We start from the raw sequence: 5,093 nt of genomic DNA on the forward strand, positions 1-5,093 counted from the left end.
GGGACTGACATTAAAATAGTGGTAATAAGAGGAGAAGAATAAATCAATCTGAGATGGTGGGATAACCCAGCAGAAAAATGTAACAGTGCAGAACAAGTTTCTCCTCTCAGAAAAAAAAAAAAAAAATCCTTATTACCATTAAATCAAAGCAAATGACCATAACTAAAAAGATATATGGATGAAAAATTCTTCTGTGGCCTTAGGTAAAATGCAGTCTTCAAAGCCTGGGCATAAAGACTTGTTTTCCCAAACTGCAGATTTTACCCAGATTAAGAACACTGCATAGAATCTGTTAGTTTCAGTGCACAAAAAACAGGAGGACAATGCTAAGATAGTATAAAATCCTATATCCTCTTGAACATATTTATTTCCAATATCCACCTCCAAAAGGCAGAGAGAGAAAGAGAGAAATTGAAAGAAAGTGGTAATCAATAGGGCTGTGAGAAGCTTTGATCCCTGATTCGATTCAGCGGAGATTCAGCCCGATTCGGTGGCCGAATCTCCAAGTCCGAATCAAATCAGAGGACCCTTTAATATCTCCGAATGAGATCGGAACCCTCCAAATCAATTTGGAGAGATTTGGCGATTTGGACATAGACACAGATTTAAATGTTTTTCTACATACCTCTAGGTAGCAGGCGGACCATGAATGCTGCGATGCTGGGGTACACGGAACATCCCAAAGGAGCACAGGGGGCTCCCCAGCACACTTGGCAGCAGACCTGGAAGTGGACCAGAAGCACTTCCAGTCCACTTCCAGGTCCGCCGGGAAGAGTGCAGGGGGCCCTTCTGCACCCCTCCCCCGGTGCCTCCTGGATCTGGGGGGCCACCCGGGGTACTTCTGGTCCACTTCCAGGTTTGCTGCCGAACACGCGGGGGGCCCCCCACACTCCTGTGGGATGCTCCATCCATCCCACCATTGCAGCATTCACAAGCTACGCCTGGTACTTCGAGGTATGTAGAAAAAAAATTTAAAGCTGTGTCTATGTCCGAATTGCTGATTCTCTGAATCAGCATCAAATCTTCAGATTCAGATTTGGCTAAATCAAATTAGGGACAGTGATCCAAATCAACGAATTGAATCGCTGTCCCCAATTTGGGCCGAATCTGAAAAGGGCCCATTTAGCACACTCCTAGTCATCAAATAATATTAGCCATCAGGGGATGATGCCATGGCTCAAGCCTCTACTAGGTCACTGGTACTTCTCTCTTAGGTAACTAAACTGGTATCAAGGGGTAGCATCCCATATCCTCCACTGGGATGTGAAATCCATTTGTGTGGCATGGTCATGGAGGAACAGGGGGAACACTTTCTATCAGCACTAGACCCAATTGGCTGAGACATCTAAAAAGGGGAGGAAAGGAGATGATTTAGGAAATTTCTCTTCTTTCTTTCGTGGCTGTGTGGCAGTGTTTCTGCCTACCACGTGGGAGATCTAAGTTCAAGTCCCAGCTTTGGTGACTTGGGGTGAGTGACTTAACTTAAGTCTTTCTATCTGTTCTTATCAGTTTAATATCTGATATGTCCTCGATGTGAGGACTTTATATTAAATGGATTTTTGGAATTGGGAGATGGACTCGGAGCTTGCTCCATCCACTCCACGCATCGGCCTGGTATTGCAGTGCCTCTTTCTTTCTTTCTTTCTTGATGGCCGCCGACAGCTGAAGCCCTTCTAAGCTCCTCCAGCTCAGGTGCTTTCAGCTCGTTGCCTCACACTCCCTGTCCCCCTTTTCCTGTCCGCCCCCAAAAAAACCCCTTGCCTCTCCCCACCCAGTCCCTGGGGACCCCCTCCCTGCCCCTTCCCCCCACTTTCTGAGCCTTTTTCCCCTGGGCTCTGGCAGCCTCGTTTGCCTCTGCCCCTCCCCCACCCCCGCCTGAGTTGTCCCTTTGATTTCTGCTGCCTCCCTCCCCCAGGGCCCCTTCCCTTGGTCCCTGCCATCTGCCCCTGCCTTGGGGCTTGCCCTGAGCCCCTGCGGGGTTGCTCTGCCCCACCTCAGGCCGATTTTGGGGCGTTTTCAGCCCCCTCCCAGTCCCAGTCCCCTGAGTCAGCCTGAGGCTTTTTTTTTTTTTTTTGCTGCGCTTCACAGTTTAACCCTGTCCTGGCGAGGAATGGCGGCTCCTACGCCTGGCAGCTGGCATGAGGATGTCTCTCGGGACCTCCCACTGTCTCATGGCCTGAGGGTTCATGCCCCTCTCCATGTGGGGCTCGAGGCTTGCGTGGAGGCTCTGGCCGCCCTCCTGGGATGGCGTACCATCCGCTACGCGGGGCGCGTGAACACGGTCCCGATGATCTATTTGAGCAAGCCCGCCTTGGTTGACAGGGTGTGTGCGGAGGGCCTGGACATTGCGGGCATCCACTACCCTGTCACGCCCCTAGAGACTCAGGCAGTGAGGGTGGTGATTTCTAACGTCCCACCGCACGTTTCCAATCGGGAGCTGGCCAGGGGACTCGAGGCCTATGGGGTTCCTGCGAGTCCTTTTCGCCGCCTGCCGATGGGAAACAAGAACCCTCAGGGCAAGCACGTCCTGTCCTTTCGGAGGCAGGTCTTCATGCTCCTCAAGGAGGGCCCCCAGTCGCTGCCTCGCTCCCTGAGCTTCACACTCGAGGGGCGGTGGTTTATAATCTATCTGTCTGTGGGAGAGACCACGTGCTTCAAGTGCGGGGGTTCCTCCCACCTGGCTGCGCAGTGCCCTCGGGGCAAGGCAGCCGGACCATCGCCGCCTGCGGCAGCGCCGAGAGACGGCGCGTCGACCTCTGGGGCACGCGGCAGGCCCAGGGAGGCTGGGAGCTCTTCCTCCCGACCTCCTTCCCCCCCCATTCCATCTCAGGGGACCGGGGTCTCCAGTGGGAAGCCATCGTCCAGCCGAGGGGCTGGTGCTACTACCATGGCCCCACCGCCCCCTCCCCCGTCTGTGGCGCCCCCTGCCCTCGGTGCGGCAGCCCCACCAGGTGGAGGGGCGGACGCTTCCCCTTGCCCCCTGCCTGCCCCGGCCGAAGTGGCTGGGGTGGCCGGGGACTGCGGTGCTGGAGCCTCATTGGATGATGGGGCTCGGGCATCCTCCCAACCACCCGACAAAGAGAGGGAGATGAGGGGGGCCTCTCAGGACACCCCATCCCTGACAGACCCCTCCTCGGCCAGTGCCGAGGGCCCCCCCACTACAGAGCCGGACCCCGCTCCGGCTGCCACACCACCCGCCCTGTCGGATGTAGCCACCGACGAGGCAGACTTAGCGGGTGGGGGGGAGGGGCCTTCAGGGGTCCCCCTCCCCTCGCCTGTCCCCCAGCCTCCGGAGTCGGGCGGCAGCAGGGATAGTGGCGAATGTCTCTCTTCCGGTGGCCTGGCCCCGGGGATGGCGGGAGAGCCCGCTGCCCCTTTGGTCACGCCCCAGCCTACCGGAGCAGATGGGGAAGTTAGCGAGATGGAGATCCAGCTCTCGGAGTCTCGCAAGAGACGTCGTGAGCGGGATGGCCCCTCCCCCCCCCAAGAAGACAGGGAATGTCCTTGTGGAGCCGGTCCTCGACTCGGACGACGAGAGGCGGCTGATGTGCCTGGACATCGAGGGGGTCGACGCTGCAGTTGCAGGCGAGCTCCCGCCGGGGGCGCGGCCTCGCCGCTCTTCCGTAGGCAACATCCACCCCAAGCTGGCGGAGCCCCCCTGGGTCCCCCCTGACTATGGGGGACTCCTCTCCTTGCTGAAGCTAACCAAGGGGCAGAAAAATGTAGCGGGGCACATCACCCAGTGGTGTGTGGACCCCAAAGTGGTTGTCAAGGCTGCCAGGGCGGCAGTCAAGCTCATGCAGCAAGATCGGGGCACACGTCAGATGGCCTACCGTCTGGACAAGCTTGCCCAGAGGGTGAGAGTGGAGTGGGGCCTGGGCGGGTCCCTTGACTAGAGTAGGGCACGGTAGGCCTTCCCTGACCTGTCTGTATTGCCTTGCTCTGCTCTTGGGTGCTCGCTCTTCCACCCGCACTCTGCTTTGCTCCTCCTCTCCCACACCCACCCCCATGGCAGCCACAACCATTGGCACCTTCAACGTCAACGGCTGTCGAGACGCGGTGAAGCGCGAGGCCGTCCTGGAGCTCCTGCGACAGAAGAGGCTGGCCATCGCCTTCCTACAAGAGACCCACTCTGACAGGTTCAACCAGGCGGCCTGGCGGGCTGCCTGGCGAGGACAGGTGTTCCTGAGCCACGGCACCAACCTCCGTGCGGGGGTCGCGACACTCTTATCGCCGCAGCTGCAGCTTGACGCGGCGGTGCCACGGGAGGTCGTCCCCGGCCGCCTGCTTACCGTCCGCGTCACCCTCGCGCAACACCGTCTGCTGCTCATCAACATCTACGCGCCCTCCGATGGCCAGGAGAGGGTCGCTTTCTTTGAGACCTTGGCTGCCCTCCTGCGCGATGCTAGCGAGGATGATGACCTGCTCCTCCTCGGGGGAGATTTCAATTGCACCACTGCCCCGCGCCTCGACCGCACAGGGCCTGAGCCCCACCTGCCCTCCGCTCGCAAGCTGCAAGCTGCCCTGGAGGGGGCAGACCTCGTGGACGTCTGGCGAGCCCTGCATCCCGATGCGCGCCAGTACACCTGGGCCAAGATGAGTGCCGGCGGTCTCACCATGGCTCGCCTTGACCGCCTTTATATCACCAGGCACCACCTGCCACTCCTGCGCAGCAGCCGCATCGCTCCCTCGGGTCTATCAGATCATGGCCTGGCCTTCAGCGAACTGAGCCTGCCGGGGAGAACCTGTGCACGGGCACCGTATTGGTGTTTGAACGTTAGTCTGCTCCAGGACTCTTATTTCCGGGACTGCTTTGCCCACTTTTGGCGGAGGTGGGAGGCTGCGAGACCGAGCCACTCCTCCTGGAAGCTGTGGTGGGACGTGGGCAAGGTCCAGACCCGAGCCTTCTGCCAGCAGTACACCCAGCTGGCCGCAAGCGAGACGCACCGCCGTATCCGGGAGTTGGAGGAGGATGTGGTGGAGCTCGAGGCTGCTCTGCTGGCCGCTGGCAGCGACGCAGCACTGAGCAAGAGCCTCCGGCTCCGCAGGAAATGCCTGCACGACTTGGCGGAGAGCGCAGCCCGCGGATCCGC

At 58.8% G+C, this 5,093-nt stretch overlaps 1 pseudogene; it reads left to right on the top strand.

The window, feature by feature from the left end:
• The first annotated feature begins 1,446 nt into the window (after window positions 1-1,446).
• On the top strand, window positions 1,447-1,648 carry LOC132247889 (U2 spliceosomal RNA; annotated as a pseudogene).
• The last annotated feature ends 3,445 nt before the right edge of the window (window positions 1,649-5,093 follow it).

The sequence above is a fragment of the Alligator mississippiensis genome, chromosome 1 (assembly GCF_030867095.1).
Source record: "Alligator mississippiensis isolate rAllMis1 chromosome 1, rAllMis1, whole genome shotgun sequence".
Lineage (NCBI taxonomy): Eukaryota > Metazoa > Chordata > Crocodylia > Alligatoridae > Alligator > Alligator mississippiensis.